The sequence below is a fragment of the Condylura cristata genome, unplaced genomic scaffold (assembly GCF_000260355.1).
Source record: "Condylura cristata isolate star-nosed mole 26May11 unplaced genomic scaffold, ConCri1.0 scaffold00014, whole genome shotgun sequence".
NCBI lineage: Eukaryota > Metazoa > Chordata > Mammalia > Eulipotyphla > Talpidae > Condylura > Condylura cristata.
Window position 1 is genome coordinate 33,209,362 of NW_004567115.1, and position 20,534 is coordinate 33,229,895.

The 20,534-nt window shown below is 38.0% G+C and overlaps 1 long non-coding RNA gene across 3 annotated transcripts in view; it reads left to right on the forward strand.

Moving 5' to 3' along the window:
• The first annotated feature begins 548 nt into the window (after window positions 1-548).
• The window catches only part of LOC105853613, a 32,687-nt gene continuing 12,701 nt past the window's right edge, over window positions 549-20,534 (forward strand). For all 3 annotated transcript variants that reach the window (XR_001145434.1, XR_001145433.1, XR_001145432.1), the window contains exons 1-2: window positions 549-912; window positions 1,133-1,311. This is a non-coding gene — a long non-coding RNA (uncharacterized LOC105853613). The remainder of the gene's footprint in view (window positions 913-1,132; window positions 1,312-20,534) is intronic.

Genomic DNA, 20,534 nt, shown 5'->3' on the forward strand with positions numbered 1-20,534 from the left:
CACTTTCTTTTCTTTGGGGAATGTATTTTAAAGATGTTATACTGAGAAGCATGTTGTGTAGTATTTTACCTGTATTTTCTTCTATATATTTTATGATTCCAGGTCTTACATTCAGGTCTTTTATCCATCTTGAGTTGGCTTTGTGCATGGTGTTTAGCAGTAGTCTAGCTTCATTCTTTTGCAAGTTGCAGTCAAATTTTCCCAGTACCGTTTAATGAACTGTCTTTGTTCCATTGCGTATTCTTTGCTCCTTTGTCAAAGATCAGTTGTCCATAATTATGTGGGTTTATTTATGGGTTTTCTAGTTAATACCATTGATCTGTGTGCAGGATAGATGCTTCTAATTACTCTGGGAGCTATTTGATAGGAATTAAAGTGATCCAAACTACCGGCACTGTTAGAGACTAAGGCAAAGTAATAATAACATACATGCTTGTGGTTAACTTACATCTCAGCAGTGTAATATAGTAATTTAGGTTACATGGGAAATTATTTAGAAATAAGTTTTTATAACATGTCACAAAACTTTCCCAATACCCCCTCCTTCCCTCAGGATTTGCAGACTTTATTTTAATGTCTTCTCAAGTAATTTCAACTGAAAGAATTAGCAATAGTTATAAGTGAACTTAACTGGAAATTCAACTAATGGTTTATGGAGCTGAACAAATCAAGTTTACTTCTAACATACCAAGAAGTGTGGAATTGGAGTTTTTCTTTGTGCCATAGCTCACTGAGGAGATATGCATTCGCAGAAACAAGTCAGTTTTTGTGGCAGGAGGAAGCTTTGGGAAGCATCTGTAAAGACTTCAAGGACGTCCTTCTGGTTCTTCAACAAAACTGCTTCCAGTCAAATGTCCTTGGCCAATACTGCATTGAATGTGCTCGAGCAGCACAAGAGGCTGGGGGAAAGTGGTATTTAACTTTTCTATCTTTTATAGTAGAGGGAGTTAAGGGAGAAACAAATGGAGAATGGGATTGGGTCAACCAGCTATAGTGTTTACACCAAACACTAAGCTACTCTTCAGAAAATTAGGCAGTTTTTTAGGCCATTGAATTTGCATTTTTTCATGCACATTCAAATCACTATTGGGTGAATGGTAAGTGTGACTTCTAAAGTTTCCTTTATCTCCAGGTGAGCCAGGCAGCCCTGTGGAGGCATGTGACTAGGAACTGAAGTCCTTACTTCATCCAACTACTCTTTCTGAGGCTGCCAGTGTCCACACGAGTAAATTTGAAGTGAATCTCTAGCTGTTGCCACTGGGGACAGCTTGACTGCAACCTCTTGAGAGACCTTGAGCCCCAGTCTCACAGGTAAGATTCCCAACACTTACAAGGTATAGATAATGAAAGTTTCTTATTTTAAACTACTAGATTTTCAAGTAATCTGTTATACAACCAAAGACAACCATTATAACTTGTTTAACCATCATTGTCCTCAACTATCCATCCAGGATATTTGTGGTTGTAAGGACATAATAAGATAACATCTGTGAAATTGCCCAGTGCAGTTTCCTATAACAAAATAAGGGCCCTGAAAATGTTAATTCAACAAACATATGTGATTATTTTCAATGCCTATCTTTCTCATAAGTTCTTTTTACTTTAGATTTGCACAATTTTTAAATATTTTGTTGTCCTTTGCTTTTCACTAGTACTCATATAGATAGTTTTTGCCAAACAAAGCTGGCTCTGTGGCAATCTCCTGCACAGGGAATGGTTTTGTTTGTTAAGGTCACTTGTGTTTAATAATTAATGTCTTTCCCAGAATGCTGAACTATAGTGTCTGATGTGTCTTTAGTGGCCTACCAACTTAATAAAATATTGCTTATTACTGGAAATAGACCCTGTCTTCACTAGAAGGCTTCTGTGATTTTGATACTCACCATTCAACAGATCTACCCATTACAATATCACTGATGTAGGGGAGACAGTGAAGCTCTTATTTTGCTTTATCTCTTGACCTTTGCCCCATTCTACTGACCCCGTTTCTCATCACTGTTGCTCAGCTGTGCTCAATAGCTTTAAATTATCCTGCATCTTTCCCTTTTCCTTTTAAAAATTATTATCTTTTGTCTTGTCTCTTGGTATTTCTATAAAAATAATTTGTGTCCAAAAAAGTGTGTGTCTGTAAATGTCTATAATCACCTACAATGTTTGTGTGTACCTGTGAGTGTGTGTGTGTATATATTTCATGCAACTAGAATATCTTTTTTGCTCGTAACATAATTTTTGCTCGTAACATAATTTTTGGTTCATTGAACTGTGGTCATACTTCTCTATGATCTATTGTTGGACACTCATGGCCTGCTTTATCACAAAGATTGTTGTTGTTGTCTCAAAGTTGTTGTTTTTTTTTGTTTTTGTTTTTAAAGATTTTATTTTATTTGTGCATACAGAACTGGGGTACAGGCCAGAGGCTCAGGGGCGGTGAGAGGATTCACCAGAGACAGAGTGGGGAGCAGAACAGGTAGATCTACGAAGTACACTGCTGAGGGGAGCAGCGGGCTGGTCAGGAGAGGTCTGCGGCGCCATGTGGTCCCCTCGGGGCAAGCAGGGATCAAACTCATGCGGAAGTGGCTTTAGCTTCTTAGTGCAGTGCTTTAACCCGCTGCGCGACCAGGTAGGGCCATCAAAGTTGTTTTTTTTTTTTTTTTTTTTTTTAAGCATGATATATCCTTGCAGTAGTTCCAAAAGATTAGGAGTTATGAAGTTGTGGTTTTAGAGATTATAGATTTGTCTACGGTGCTATTTAAGGGTTACAGTTTCTCATTTTGTACAAGGCTTAGCCCAGCCTCCTAACTGGTCTCTGCTTCCAGTCTTGGTTTCCCCCAACTACTAATCAGCCCTGTGAAATGCTGGCAGGTAGAGCGTATTAAAAACACAACTGAGAAAATGAATCAATCATACTATGGATGAATGTGAAAGACATCATGTTGAGTGGAAAAGAAAAAAAAAACAGACCCAGCAGAATACTTCCTGTATGATTCTGTTCATACAGTGAAACAATTTTGTGTAGGCACGTGTAATTAAAAATGAACTATAAAGTATATTTAAAAAATAATGGTTAGCTCTAGGAGGACAGCAGCACATTTGAATGCATTACAGAACGAAAGCTGGGGAAAGAAATGGCTGTATCATTTGTGGACCAAATGCTAAATGCAAATCAGCATCTCTTTTTCAAAATTCATGAAGAATTTCAAGGGCCTGCCATGGTGGACTTCTCCTGGCTCACCCACTGTGGTGTACAGTACCTTCAGTGGTATATTTTGTCAATCTGTTCTGCTCCCCACTCTTGCTGGTGAATCCTCTCACTGCCCCTGCACTTCTGGCTTGTACCCCAGTTCTGTGTGCATTAAAAAAAAAATTAAAAAAATTTTCAAGAGCCATGGCAAAGCATTAAGCCAAGGGGGAGACCCTCCTTAGGACAGGCCAAGTTAGACCCTGTGCAGCTGATTCTGACTCTAGAACTACTGGGGATGGACATCGCTTTTGTCCAGTTGGTGTGAAACTGAATATAGGTATTTGTTTCAGAAAAATCTAAATGTCAAACATGTACGATGTAGGCAGGTTTTTTCCTGCCTTCTGGAAGTTTATTCTATTTTACAGCTACTAAAAAATGTGGAAAACAAAAGCAAATTGAAACTGATCAGAGCACTTCCTGTTCAAAAACCTGTAAGATGGTTTCCCACGGATGGAATGCCTGTGGCCGGATGCCTTCTCCTGTCTGTTCATTTGCTGCAGGCTTGGCTGAAATGCCAGCTCATTTATGCAACATCCTAGATTTCTTCATCAGGATTAACTGTTTCCTTCCTTCTGCTCCCTTTGCACTTTCTCCTTCAATCATTGCACTTACCTTCTCTGCCTAAAATCAGAGTTCTTTTAGAACAGTGTATTTTGGTGAAGCTGATATCTTGAGGAAAAATTTTAGTCTTATTCATCTTTGTATTAGAATCCTATCCGGCATCCAATAAGTAGCTATTGAATTTAATTAAAGCGTACATGTAGAGATTAGCATAACTCATTATAAAACATAAAACACTCACAATTCCTATATAATGTAAGGCTCTGAATGATAAATGACACACAGTGACAAAGGTAAAAGTTCTGCAAACTAAGATATGTATAACCACCACCTGGTGAAAATTTGAAATAGGTACCAAGCATTTCATGATGTCATTTAACATTTTTCTGTTTCATGCCAAAGATGAATTTCATAGCCATCTTATTTAAGGCTGTCTTAATATCATAAGTTTAATATGCTATGAATTGCTTTAAATTATTACAAACACCCTAGATACCATTTTCACTGGAAACATTTTTTAAAATTCAATTGCCCACTATTTTCCTATTTTTTTGTTTTGTTTTGTTTTATTTTATTTTTGGCAATTTTAGTTCTTACTAATACTTTGGTTCTTTTGATAAACATGTGATTTGGATATTTTCTTACAACAGACAGATGGGTGTGCTCTCTGGGTATTATTGCTAAAATGAAGAAAATGTTCCCCTTTATAGCATCTGGGTAAGATTTGTAGTTCTGTCACAGATCTAAAATATAGTCAGAAGTAATCATCTCTTTCCCACATAAGGTGACTCTGCAAGTAATTTTTCTGTATTTTTTTTTCATACCAGGCTTTGAAATCACAGATGAGATATGAGTTGAGGAAAAAAAAAAAAAAAACACTATATAAAACAGTATTTGGACATTTCTTTTCATCATTCATTTTTATGGGTATTCTCCAATCATTCTATCCAGACAGCTAGGTTACATACAACAAGTCTGTCATAACATGGAAGTCTTCTGTATATGAGAAAAACACTGATGAGCAAACTTCTAAATGTATGTACAGATAAGTGCAATTTATTCAGCTTTACACATAATTTCACTGTACAAAGCCTGCCTAAGTGAATTAATACATTTGGCTGGTAAACAGATGGTTACATACTCAATGACATAGACATACAGTAAAAACATTCAGTGAAAAGTGTCTACCATTCCTACAGGAGAATTCATTTTTTTTTTTTAAAGATTTATTTATTCATACAGAACTGGGGTACAGGCCAGAGATGTGGAGAGTGAGAGGATTCACCAGAGACAGAGTGGGAGCAGAACAGGCAGATCGACGAAGTACACTGCTGAGGGGAGCAGCGGGCGGGCCAGGAGAGGTCTGCCATGCCATGTGGTCACCTCCGGGGCAGGCGGGAATCGAACCCATGCAGAAGTGGCTTTAGCGTCTTAGTGCTGTGCTTTAACCCGCTGCGCCACGAGGGAGGGCCCCCTACAGGAGAATTCATTTTAATCAACACAAAGATTTTAAATATTTCTTCTCTTATGCTAACAAGTAATCATATACAAGAGAAATAAATCAATTTATCATCTTTGTTAGAGATGATGAGTTTGACAAAGTGACATTTCATTGAAGGCCTGTTTATGCTGTATTGATGCCATTCCTTTTTACAACATTAATCACCTAATGATTAAAGATCAATACTCACAAATGCAATAATACATATATTTTTAAAGGTCATTTGCTGAAATATTTCATTCCTTAATAATTCATCTACATCACGTGGTTTCCTGGGTTCTGACTGCTTCAGGGTTTTTCATTTGTTATGTCTCTGCCTGAGGTATCAGCTGTCTCCTCTCATCTATACAATATCACTTCTTCCGGGAAGCCACAACAGCTTGATCTAAGTTCACTGCAGTCCCCTCTCCCTGAATTAAGTACCAAGTCAGTGCAGGAGCACCTCTTATGCTATTAGAATGCTGTAACAAAACACACAGACTGGGTAGCTTTTAAGGAACAGAAGTTGATTTCTCACACTTTGGAGGCTGAAAGTCTAAGATCAGTGCTATTTTTAAACATTTAGGGCAAGAAGGGAAATGCCTAAAGATTATTCAATGGTCAGCTATACTCAGGACCCCAGGAAACACTTGCCCAACCAGATAAAACCCAGTGAGAGACAAGAACTCTCCAGGGAGGAGAAAGGCAGTCTCCTCCCCTAACCTATGGGAAAACCATAAAAACAGACAAAAACAAGAGCACCTGGAGAGGGGGCTGATTCCATGAAATTGGCAGGTTACGAGGCTGTAAAACAATTTCTCCTCCCCATGTTACTCCCTCCCAAGAGAAAGTCATTGCTGGTTGACATAATGGCCAAACTCGCTCCTCTGCCTTAACCTGCAGCCAGGATGGATAAACTACATCCTGGGAGCTTAGAAGAGGGAGTAACTTAGGAACTGCTGCCGGGACCCTTAAAACATCACCTCCCCCAGCCCCAGTGCCAGCTCAGAGCACCTCAAGAAATGAATAAGTGAACAGTTCCTGGTCCCCCATTCATTCCCACAGCTTCTTCCACGGTTGATTCACCCAGGACTCTGCCCACCTGGAGCAATTTCTGGGTATAATTTTACTCTGTCTATAAATAGATTTTGCCTTTGCCCCTGTCTTTAGTTCTCTGGTCACTTTATAAAGACATCAGTAACTACAAGGACGCCACACCCGTGGCCTGAGTACCTCCCACTTCCTAAGAGACCATCACTTTGGACATTACGATTGATTCTGGCGTGTGAACTTCGAGGTGAAGCAAACTTTCAGGCCTTAGCAGGGATGTCTGTAGGCCAGATCTCACCCTCTACTCGCTTCTGTAAGTAGCAAACTTACAAACTAAGAATGACTTGAACCTTTTTTTTAATAGCTAAATATTCTTCTATGACAAATGAACATTATAAGAAACTCAAATTGTAGTGTCTATAAATGAAATTTATTACAACAAAGTCAGGCTCCTCTGTAGATAAGGCCTAGGGCTACACTCAGGCAGAGGACAGAGGGGAGTAGTTGCCACAGAGACCATGTGGCCAGTCACAAGGCAAGCAAGTCACTCCAGTGGAGGCTATTTCAGCATCTACCTTGCTTCACTGCCCTTTAAGATTTGTAATTGTTAGGATTTTTTTATTTACCTGCCTTTTAGTCCTAATAAGGACAGAGATATTACCCGTCTCTCCCTTGCCCAGATCAGTAGGTGCATGGATGGACTAAGAAGATTTAATGTTTTCCGAATGACTATAAGATAAAGAAATGGAACTACAGCCTCCAAGATGAGTCCCCTTACTTTCTTTCCATATCCCCCCTATATAAGTGAGATAAAATGTGGGAAGCCTATTTCTTATTATAGTTGACAGCAACATTTACAAGACTCTTTTTTAAGTCTTATTTATTTATGCACACAAGAAATGCAGTATAAGCCAGAGATGCAGGGATAAGCCAGGGATAAGTATGTACCAGGGACAGAGTGGGGAGCAGAAGAGGCAGATCGACTGAAATACACTGCTGAGGGGAGCAGTGGGCGAGACAAGAGAGGTCTGCTGCAAACCTCCCCAGCCTGGGATGGAAATCAGGCTACCGTGGCTATGGATTGCTTCACAGTGCTGAGACTTAACCCCTTTGTCCTACCAGGGAGGCCCTCATTTCCATGATTTTAAACCATGCACAGAAAGGCAAGTTCACAGAACAGTAACTGCACTGATTATGACCATTACTTTTTTACCTCGATCAATGTCACTTCTAGGCTCTGATTTGCAGACCAGGAGGGTCAGCATAGAAGTTGGCTGGTTTCACTGGGTTTCACTTCTGGGTGGGATATAAATTCCCAGGGGAGAGAAACCATCTTCTCAGGTTCTGAGCCCAGCAAGATCTCCCAGGCCACATCTTTCAGTGGTCACCTTCTTTGTCCACTTGGACACCCACTGTATACCTTCTCTATCATTTGGAGCTAATCTGTTTAGCAGTGTTAGAGATTCCTGATTTAACCCTAGAAATTAGCTGTGGTCAGTAACACATGATACATATCTTAGTGCTGTTTAGAAGTCAGGAGATTAAATCTTAAATTTAAACCTTAAATATGAGCATCCAGGCCTCCTTTATTCCAGGGCCCTGTGGGAGATGAACTAAATGTGTAAATTCCTATCCTGCTCCACAAGCCAGCCACATTCTGGCTTGTGCCTCAGGAAGCTGTTATGTCCAATGAGAAGAGTGACCTTGATGCCAAGGAAGCTTGTTCTTCAGGAGTCACAGGGTGGTGTTTCTGCACCACAGCTGTGAGTTAGGTTAGTGAAGCAATTTCAGGAAGAGCAAGACTATACTTTCACTCAAGTAATGAGAGGCATAGAATGGATTGGACTCTGTTCTGGAGCTGTGTTGAGGAGCAGGTTAGGCTAAAGGAAGACTAGAGCTTAACAAACCTAAGTGATTTACTTAAATTTACTAAACCATATGGAAAATTCACTGACCTACTGATGCCAGTAGGTGACTCATTGGCCATGGCTCAGTAAATGTATTCTTGAGGGCTCTATTGAGCTTTGCTATCTGTTTGTAAAACCACAGTCTGTTTTTTCTGTGCACAGCAGTTGTAATGCAAAAAGCATATGTATCTAGTGTTTTTTGGGCAAGGAGTGGGGAGGTTTAGGCATTGCCCCTCCAAGGTGACTGACTATAAATCTGAATAATCCATAGGACCCCAACCCGCGATGGTGAATTTCATGTATGCGTATAATAAAAACCAGGCTATCCCAAATATATTCTCTGACTCTCATAAAAGAAAAATCTCGCCAGTCATTTTGGAACAATGAGTAACTGGGAGAAATTTTTCATTGGTTTATGGCTTCGATGGCTGTAGAAGTCTATAATCTTAAACCTATAAAACAGGACACACATGTGCCCGCATGGATAGAGTCACTTCTCTCACCTCACTCTGATGTCCACACTTCTATCCAGTGTTCCTATTATGCAGTGGAGGCATTGAGCATTCCTAGTGTCATGCTAGGAAGGACAATGTTGTGTAACATTAACTTCCCCTTGAGAAGCTGCTTAGGTTAGTAAAGTGTCTCTGCTTGCAGAGTGAATCATCTTGCCCCCTTTTCTGTGGCTTCTGGGAATTCAAAACTCAACTTTGATCTGGAATGTTTAAACTGTTCAAAATCCCCATCTAGATTCCAACTTTTCTGAGAGGTAGACATTTCACTCCTGTCTCACTAAATCTTGAATACTACCTACTAAGTAAATCTATTAGTATAGATCAGTGGCTTCAGAGGTTCTGGAACTGTGTTGCATGATTCCCCCTGGAGGGAGAAATTTACAGACTGAAGGGGAGCATAGAACATTCAAAAGCCCCAATAATATCACTTTAGCTACTTTACACCCTAAGAAAAGACTTTCATGAATAAAATGTTAGTAGAATTTAAAAAACCATTATGCCCCTAATTCCTAGAGCCTCTTTCTTCTCTAAAATCTTTTAGACTAAGATCAAAAATCAAAAGATTGGAGTTCTAAAGCAGGTTATTCTACCAATTTGCTATGTAATATAGGCAAGCCTCTTCTTTCTGGGTCTTCAAGTTTCTCATCTATAAATTTAGGGATTTGAATGGTGTGATTTTGCAGATTGCTCCTGCTTTAAAATGCTGAATCTATTCTCTTTCATCTAATTCTCCCAAGTGTCTGTCCCTGGAAAAAAAAATGACCTCAGGTAGAAGAGAATTGGGATATGAAGTGAGGCAGACAACACCATTTCCACACTTGTTTTCCTTTCTGTCTCTTCATATTATAAATCATCCATTTCAAGAAAAGTAAATAAAAGAAAGGTTAAGCCGAGACCTAACATTTAAATGTGGCATTATTGTGAAATTGTTTTATTCATGAAGATGATTTGTAAGGTTCTGATGAGGACTGACTGGGGCTGGGATTATCTCACAGGTTGTGATCGTAAACTTGTTTATACTCAAACTACCTGCTGACCTGCTGGAACACGTCGGGGGCTTTCCTGCCAGCCAGTTTCCTCTCTGGTAATGCTTGGTCATTCATGCTTTCCCTGCTGTGGACAAGGGAATGGGCAGGGCAGTTTCATCAGAACTCCTTGCCAGTTTCCTGTAAAGAGTTACATTCACTGTGTCCTGGGCAACAGTGTCATGCCTACATGAAACATGATATAGAAGGTATGATATAGAAGGTCGTCCTCAATGGTGCACGTGCCTTCACTCACCTGCAGCTCCAGGTATCATAGTCTCATGCCACAAGGAATAATGGGATATTTTGACCCCAGATGGAGTGCAGGGCTTGCAAGGGAAAGAAATGAACTCAAAGCTTCTTGAAAGAGCTATGGAGGTGTCAGTAAGTAAGTAGGAGCTCTGGAGAAGTGTTGTGTTCTTGAAGGGAAGGTCTGGGGCACTTGCTTCTATTGGCTATTGCCATGGCTACCCATATTCTCATACCTGCTGGCATTTGAAGTTAGAGCTCAGAACCTCTCATGTTCTTTCTAAAGGTGTTTATCTCCCACTTTCTCCAATCACTTCCTGTTTGTATTGGGATCTGTCCCTAAGAAATTTTTCTTTTAGGAAGTGTTCTGTTTTCTCTGTATACATCATATGACAGATACCCACCTGATGTATTTCATTAAGCATAATCCCTTCCATGTCCATACAGTTTGTTACAAATGGCAAGATTTCAGTATTTTATGTAGTTGCATAGAATTCCATTGTGTATATATTCTACACGTCACCCAGTCATACAATGGGCATTTAGGTTATTTTCAGCTCTTGGCTATTGTAAACAATGTGGCAATGATCGTAGGAGTACACATAGCTCTTCATATTAGTGTTTTATGTCCACATGTAGCATGTAAAGACATAAAACAAATTAACTAAATAAAATAAGACCCAACTTTTTGAGATTTTATTATAGCGCCATAGGAGAGATAATAACTTTGAGGTAAGGGGAGTAGGGAGGTAGATAAATGGACATTGATACCAAGGAGAAATCTACAGCAAGAAGAATTAGAAAGGTAATTTTAAATCATGCTAATATTTCTATTTGGGTAGAATCCACGGAACATAGTCAGTTATCTTTTGCAGATTTATCTATTTTACAATAGAATTGGGGCTCAGATGAAATTAATCAACACTTTCCTAGCTGAGTTCAAGATGAGTCAAATAAAATATGATCATTTCAACCAGGGAAACAGTTCAAAATAAAGGGTCTCTGGGGACGCAACTGCCTGGGAGAGGCACCGGGAAACCTTGTGAGTGCTGGGCACGTTCTTTACATTGATGGGTGTTGTTTTCATTCTGATACCAGTGAGTCATCAACACCAAGATCAGGCACTTCACTGTAAAGAAGTCATATCACCATACAAAATAAGAATATGATTGTTGTGTTAATAACACCAGTAACAGAGGAGAAACACATACCCTGGGATCCAGAGAAGCAGTCTGAGACCATAACTTGTAGCATTTTCTGAGAAATTTTTAAGGGCACAAAGGTCTCTGAAGGATCTTCATATCCAGATTAAAAAGAGAGGTTGTCCACGGTCTCAACATTTTAGCCTCTCATTCTAAATTAATAAATTGGTCTTCCAGTAGATGTATTTCTTTTGAGTCTGAATGGTTTCATATGGTTTCATGAGCAGGTTTTCTGAATCAGCTTCCAATTCATGAAGCAATCTTCTGATACCTAGAGTAACTCGGCTAATTGTAATTCTTAGGCCCATCATGTTTCTACCCCCTGCTTGTTCAAATGTCCTTCCCAATATTAGCCTTCCTAATATAAATGTCAGGATAGAAATTCTCAGACTGAGGGCTTGGAAAAAATCGGGAGGAAAGGTGCTTTATATGGAATTTTGTATCTCTCCATCTCATTAAGGAGAAAAAGAAAATTAATTAAACGGATGTACATTTTTTTCTTTGCAAACTAATATTGCTACAGACACTAAATTATGTACCTAAATACTAATGTACAGCATTTATACTGTCCAAGGGAAGATAAGAAAAGGGATTTATCTGAAAATGTATGATGATGGACTTCAAAATGTTTAAAATGCAGTGGTTACCAGATGTCAGTTTTAAGCTTTTGAAAATAGTGTGTTTTAAACAACTGTTTTGTTTTGTTTGTTTGTTTGTTTGTTTATAATTTCCTCTGACCAATTTTCTCTCTTTCACTTGTGGAACTAATGAATAAATGTATTTTAAGGATAGGCCTAATGTCTCAAAATTAAATCTTTTCTAGAACAACACAAAATAAGAAGTCACTATAGATCTCTGGAGATAATTTAAAGTACAGATTTAAATTTATTTCAAACCCTGGTAGAATCAGAAATAAACAGGAAAAAAAACAAACAAACAAACCCTGAAACCACCCACTATCCATTCGCTTAAACATCACTGTATGAAAATCTTTTGAATGTGATAAAATCAATACAAAATTGCATTATCTTTTGACATGTTTTTGTTTATTATCCTGCTGGCTTTTAAAACCGAATGACAGTATTTTAGACCTCAGCTGTCAGTGCCTCATAAAATTGCTCTATTTTAACTCATTTTGTTGACTGTTTCAAGTCTGTTAACTTTTTTAAGAAAATGTCAAAACTTTCTAAATCCTTTACATAGTACATGTATAGACCATCCTTACAAATTTGCTGAGTAGCTGAAAATTTCTTTTCTGAATGATATTCTAACTTGCCTAGGAAATGGAGGACACTCCCCATTCATGGTGTAGGGTAGTCATTTATGTACAGAGAAATTTGATAGACCCTCCCCAGTGGCACAACAGGTAAGGACCCAACACTGCAAGCTGGCCACAGCCACTTAAATGCAAGTTCGATCCCCATACCTAGAGGTGATCCACATGGCACAGCAGACCTCTCCTGACTCTCCTGCTGCTCCCCACTAAGTCTCTTGACTCTCAGTCCTCTCACTGCCCTGCACCTCTGGCCTATCCCCTTATTCTGTATGTATAAATAAATAAATCATTAAAAAAATAAATTTGAAAGAATAATTTTCTTAAATTTCATTGCTAACAAAGCCCCTATGTCAAAATTGTGAAAAGCAGATACCATTTAAACAATCTTCTTTGCTATTCTGACTTGAGGGAGGGAATCACTCTGAAAAAATGTATGAGAAGTTAGTAAAAATTGAGCAAAAAGAAATAAAATTTATAATTTGCATTTCAAATGTACAGTAAGAATAAAAATCACCATAAAATATACTTTCTAGCACCTTTCAATAACTTGGCTAAGTTGTGATAATGCAAAATTCTTTGACATCATGAGTACATTATATCCAAGATGGACCAAATGCCGAGGAGAATTCTCAGGCTACATTCCATCACAGGAAAGCTAGAGTTCCAGTAAAACTGGAACAAAGTGGTATAGTCATTTTTAAGTACTTTATAGCTTCATATTCCCTAAAATATATCAACTATATTAAACAAATAGAGGATAGTTCTGAACAGAAGGTGCTCTCTGCACTCTGATTTGGGAAGAGGGAACTCTCTCTGCTCCTATCTCATCAGTCTAGTGAACTGACTTAATTTTGGGAGCACTTACTGACCTGCAGTTTTGTGGGTCCCACAATCATATATAGAGGAAAGGTCAAAACAGTGATAGCCATAACCTCAAGAAGAAGCTTGAGGTGTGTCATGAGGTGTCTTGGTGTGTCATTGGATACTTGCTTATTAAAACTTAATAATTGAAATTCATTATAGGCCTGCAGAATATTTGATACATAGTCATTTTGAAATGTTAGTTGTTCCTTATCAAAGTGATGATTTTAAGAACAAGTTAGTATGCTATTCAAACTTCCTAGTGAGGTAATAAAACCTAGTCAACAACTTAGTATAAATACTTCAGTGTTTAACTCTATATGAAGTTTTAAATAAAAAGAAATTCTCTATTTGAAATTAAAATTTTTGATATTTCAATAAATATTTAAAATTTTTCCCACTCCTCAAAAATCTCTTTCTTGAAAGTCTTCAAAGAGTACTAATGCTGCTGCTACATCTTACTATCTTCTATGTTTGTGTGGATGTATGTATTTACAGCATATGGATGATTTAAAAATCTTGTACACCAGAGATCCAAAGAGATTGAAACGGAAAACTCAAAAGGTTGACTTGACTTGATAAAGTCATCAATAAAGATTTTCAGGTTCCCACTTGGAATTGATCACACTGTCTCCTACCGGCAGCATATTTCTGCTAGAATCTTATTTATCATATTTCTAAGATTAGAGAGAAAGCTGCCTTATCATCCACAGGAATTCAGTAATTGAAGGCCAGTCCAAATAAATACTGTAAAAATGGGTACAGAACTCTTATCCTAGAACTAAAAACAAACAAACAAACAAACAAAAACAAAAACATACATGGAACACAGAGTGTGGTTTTGGCAAATCTTTGCTGCTCTGAACTGTGGTGTGGCCAGATAGTCTTGCCAGTGGAAGGTCAATATTTAATCAAGATTTTGGCTCAATGCCCCAGAATATTAACCATGACTCTCCTTTTGGAAGAGAGGATGGTAGAGGACAGGCTGTTGAAAACATTCTCGTGTGTTCTTTTCCTATATTCAAGCTACACTCTATCATTTAAACATTCATTTAATTTTCAACTCCTTAATTACCAATTTGATTTTCAACTCCTTAATCATCAACAATATGCCCTTTATTTCCCCTGGACATTTTGTCTAGTCATTGATTTTCAAACAGGGTAGCTGATTAAAATAGCAAAGAAGCTAATCACTATACTGTTAAAAACCCTGACTGGAACTCTGAACAATCAACAGCAAAGGAAGAAAACTGATGAGAGGAGCAATTACTCACATCCTGTTGTTCATTCAGCTTGTGAAAATGACAGCACCATATCAACACCTACTATGACATCACAGTGTGTCACGGAGGAGTCAAAGTTCATCGGTAAATTCATCTTTTCGAATAGGTGTCAGAGGTAACATGCAGTCTGTCTTCCACTGTTTGCCATCAGAACTTCCCACGCTACTTATATTCTATTTTTGTGGTCTTTACTAGGCTTTTCAAGTTTCATGGACTGAAATGAAGTGGATGAAATGCTAAGACAGATCATGTTGCATACAGGAAATAACCCAAGAATCCTAGAGGTGATAAGCATTAGAACAAAGTTCTTCTAGTTTTGAGTCAGGCAAGTCACAACCACTCAGGATTATGTTTTCCTCATCAGTCAAATGAGGATAATATTGTCTTCCCTGCCCAGTTGCCACACAGAGTAAGATGAGGATTAAGAGAGATAATAGATATGAAAAGATTTTGAAGTTCAAAGTGCTGTGCAAATGTAAGTGATTATTATAACCAAAAAAAAAAAAAAATGTTGCTGGAGACAACAGGAAGAACTGTAGGATGGTGGAGCTGCAGGGAACCCAAGACATTGAATCCAACCCCCTAATTTTGCAGATGGGAAAACTTTGACCCCCAAGATGAATGAGATATGCAGATAATTCCCTTAATTTTATATAATAATAATAATTAGAGGCGTTATCTGACACAGACAGTGTGCTAAGTGCTTTATGTACATTATCTCATTGAATCTTCTCATGTCCCCACTAGGTAGGTGTGAGATTGAGGTAACTTAGCTTCTCAAGGTCATACAACTTGTAACTCTGATACCAAAATTAATGCTCTTACTATACTGTCGAACAGTTGGGAACCTTTATTCTCAGTGTGGCTAATATGCCTAAAAAGAAAATGCTCTCTGACAGAAGCTTCTCAGCCAATAGAGAGAAAGCTAGGAGAATAGCGACCTATACAGATTATACTTTATATTTAGAATATGAGATATAACTTGTTTCTTAAGGGTTAAGATATCCATAAGAGTGGGATAGCCTTCCCTTTGGTGTTCTAAAACTACTACTAGGTCTCTGTGGTACATATGTAATGTTTATGATTTTATATTCTATAAGCATTTTAACATGGGACATAAACACTTGAACATGGAAGCTTTGACAATATAAAGGTTGTCATGCCTTGTCATTGGCACCTAGAGTAGCCAGCACCCCACCCAATGTTTTAACTTCTATAACCAATAAGACATTGAAAAAATAATGTAGTATAACTTACTTTCAAATTCAGTGTAAATGGAAATTTCTGGTTCCCAGATTAGCCTGGATGATTTTCTGGATTACTATGGACACTTCTTTTGTGTAACCATTGCCCCCCTTTACAATGGGGATTGTCCAAAGCACTTGTCCTTTGCCTATTGACCACTCCATGACAGGTGTGCAGGATGGATAAGAGAGCTTGGTTCAGACCACAGAGGAGCTACAGTGAAGTAGCTACAGCTGAGAAGCTACACATGTGAGGCCATGTCAGCTCCTAGACCCAGATTTAAGATGAGATTTTGAACTTTGAGTTGTGTTATTCTAGGATGAGAATTGGGGTTATGCGAGGTATTTGAATTATTGGGGACCGACAAGGACTGTGGTAACCTGCTTCCATGTTGATGGCCCAGTGGGTCTCACTTCATTGTTCATGTCCTTGTACTGTCCATGTCTACATGGAATAACACTGACCTCTACCTGCAACAGCTAATTGTGTAGATGGTGGGCTTGAACTTCTGAAACTAGACCTAGAAAGTTGCTGTGGTCTCCATTTCACTTTCTAGTGAATTTCTAGTGCAGAGGGAAGCAGGTGATCACATCATGAGGACACTCAACAGCCCTGTCTAGAGAGCTACATTAAGAGGACTAAGCCTTCCCAACAACAACCAGAAGTAACCTGCAAGCCATGTAGGTGAGTTACCTCTGAAAAGGCTGTCCAGGCTCAGTCAAACCTTTAGATGATGTCAGCCTCAGCCAATATTTTATCGCAACCTATGAGAGACTTTGAGGCAGAACACACAGCTAACCATTCTTGAATTCTTGACTTTGTATGACATAATGAATTTCTGTTATTGTTTTAAGCAACAAATATGGGATATTGTTACACAGAAATAAATACAATAAAATGGTGAAACATTTTTATAGCACTAATTACTTATTCAGAGATTATTTTTCAACCATAATTTTAGTGTTGATGAAACTAAAATGGCAGTGTGTGTGTGTTTAATGAACTTTTATTCAAATACAGATTTTGATCAAATATTATTTCCTTACTAGGATTAAATAACTATTGATATTGAATCAGAATATCTCTGTAGTCTAATGGTGTCTGATTCTCATCAAATTGTAAAGCTCTTTTGGTTAATTTTTGACAGCTGTGTACTTTTTTGAATAATATAACATATTTCATATATAGATAGATAAGGGGCACTGACCTTAAGTGCAAAGCTAGAAGAATTATCCATTTAATTCCATCTAGGCAACTAATCACCCAAAACAACATAATAGAGTCTTCACGCAGGTTCCTTCCCCGTTTATAACTAGCCACCTTCACCGTGATATTTAAAAACTAAAATAAAACTCAAAACCTCATAAGTAATCACTTCTCTCTTGGTTTGTGGTTTATATGACTTGAAAATGTTGCATCACAAAACTTATGAGGGAAGACTTACTGTCAAATCTTGTAGGATCCTGATTGTCATTTGAGTATATAAGGACAACAATGGAGATTATTAAAAGTCCATTCCTGTCAATAAGGAGAAGTCTACATCGTGTGTGCTTCAGGGGCGGTTTACTCTTGTAAACCATCGTATTTAAAGTTGTGATGAATAAAAGTAAAAATAGAACTGTGCCTCAAAATACGAAGTGGTCAAACATTTGAACAGTAACAGCAAACACAAGACCTAAACATGCAAACTTTTGAAAGAGAATGAGACAGAATGAGCCTTTCTTTTTTAAGATTTATTTATTTATGCATACAGAACTGGGGTACAGGCCAGAGGTGTGGTGGGTGAGAGGATTCACCAGAGACAGAGTGGGGAGCAGAACAGACAGAGTGACAAAGTACAATGCTGAGGGGAGCAGCAGGCGGGTCAGGAGAGGTCTGCCACGCCATGTGGGTCAGCTCCCTGGCCAGGGATCAAACTCGTACTGCAGTGGCTTTGGAGAGCTTCATAATGAAGTGTGCCACCAGGGAGAGCCCGAGAATGAGACTTTTTATTTATTTTCTTAATCTAAATATTATTGAGTATTGGTTGTTATTTTGGAAATGACTTCACTTAACCTTCATATATTAAGGTTGATTAAGTCTGTGCACTTTGTGTTCAGAATGTACTTTAGCTGATACTTGCATGATTAAGATAGTACTGTCATTGCTGGTGTAGGAAATCTATTTTAAATATTGCAGAAGAAAAATGCACCAGGTATGTCCTTAACATATTTGCAAAAGAATTCTATTTTTTATTATTACTAGGAAAGAAAAAAGTTATGAACAAAATGCTCAGTAAAAGCTTGGTGTTTCACCTGAACCTTTGTAAATAGCCTGCAACTCAGAGACAGTGGATTAAGAATTCCATTTTGAATTATAAATTAAAAATAGATGCAGTAGTGAGAAATGTATTTAAGGCCCTGCCCACACTGCAGTAAAAATCGTGTTTGCAAAAATTAGGAAGATTCTTGCTAGCATGTTATTAACACAATTTTTCTGGCCAGGAAAGTTAAAAATATAGGAGGCTTTTTTTGGTTCATTATTTTTAAAACATTGGTTTTTCTACTGTTATAATTCATTTGCATGTATTTAACCATTTTATTGTTTTATCAGGTGGTAGAAGACATGAGCTGGTAACATTTAAAATACATGATTTCATAGAGAATATGTAACTTTAGACCAATGTGCTTAGAACCCTAAAGTACAGTTGCAGTGAAATCATTAATAGGGACCTGTTTAATTACACTTCCATTGTCCAGGAAGCACACGGCAAGTTCCTTCCATGAACACACACACACACCCTAACAAGCAGGTGTAAACTTTGGACTATATTCTCAAATAACAAAGGGAACTACTAGTGATGGAGCCTATAATCAAGAATTGTATGTCCTCTGCTACCTTATTTCTTAAGGGTGATCATTCTTCACAAATCAAAATATCACAGAGTTTTTCTAAAAGATTTCAAAAAACTCCCTTTTGCTGGAACTTGTGTACTTAATCTCTCAGTATATTCTGGAATGCGAAATTCCTTGACACACTGAAATAAGCTTAAATGAGTGCATTTAGAATTGCAGTTTTGGTTCCCTAAATCTTCAGAAAGGATCTTTTCTTCTTTATTCACTCAATAACAGTGTGAACCAACTCTTAACAATCAGTTCACAGTGTAAAATTGTTAAATTAATAAATCCAGATACAAAGTTGCCATTTATATATTCTGTTCTCTGCTTCTCATCTCCAAAACTGTGAAGCACTCTTCATTCAATCATGAAACAGTTTTTCCCTCTTTTTTTCATACCTGTTCTCTCCCCTCCCTGATCTGGGTCATGTGCCAGTCACCATCTTTGTGTCTTATCTCACACTTTTCACATCACAGTTAATTCCACTTTAGCTGTGGTTTACAATGTGCCTAATAGTCTCTCTAATTCCACGTCTCCCTCAGTTTTATTCCAGTTTTCTCTGAAAAACCTCATGTATTTTTTTCCTCTCTTGTTTTCTCCCTTGCTCTTTTGTGATCCAGAGATAGACATAATGTTGATCATTGATGATCAGCCCCACATTCTTAGAAAGGAAAGGAAAAGCGTGAGTTTTTAAAATAATATTAAATAAAACAGAACTGTTTCATTTGACTTCTAAATCTCTTGAAAGCATCCAAATGTTCCCAACAGACATTTCACAACTTTTCACCTAACTCCAAATATTCTTCTAATAAAATCAACTTTCCTTCAAATACCAGCATGAAGGCAGGATCAATAGGAAATCTTATTAAGTGGTATTGCTTTTCTGTTTTACTTCATTGCAGTTATGGAAATAGTGCTTACTTTTCATGTAAGTTAAACAACTTCAGTCATATAATGCTTGGAACAGACATCTGTGGTCTAGCCTTGACTTCTTATTCATTCATCCCAAATCTTTTATCTGAAAGTATACAAAAGCATCCACTCTCCCACCCCGTCTTTGTCTTTCTTGCTGTCTATTTTCCAACCCCACGCAATGTGATTATCTTAAAAAGTAATCAGAAATTGTTGCTCCCAGGGTCCCAAAATATTATATTTTTGGCACTTTCACCAGCCAGTCAAATGCTTAGTAAAATCCATGGCTCGCCAGAGCCTACATATTGTGCCTTCATATTGCCACGGCAACCTCGGTTCTGCTCATCCTCCACCTTCCTTTCTCATGCTTCATGCAAACCAAGCTGCTGCTTTATCTTCTAAAACACTGTGGAATTTGTTTCTGATCTTTAAGAGATTTCCCTCCAGATTTACTCAGCTCTCTTAAGTCACTTCAATTGGATACAATTTTTGGTAATATGTGAATAGCCAGATGGGGTGGGGGGAGGACTGATTTATGTGAGAAAAGTCTGATCAAAGAAAGAAAAATATAAAAATGTTTCCAATGTATAGATAACTCAAAAGCAGAGTGGAGGTTCCATCTGACAGAGATCATGTGAGCAAGGTAGAAAGCAGGGGCCTTGCTTTGGAATGACCCACTCATGTTACTGGACTTGGAAGAGGAGTCAATGAGAACAAAGGACAGCAGTAAGAGGACGCAAAAGTGCACTGGACTGTGATGTAGAAACTGGGGAAATGTGGGAGACTAATCAAGGAAAATTAACATAGGTTGGGAAGTACAAGTACAAAGTTAAGGGAAAAAATCATTGACTTCG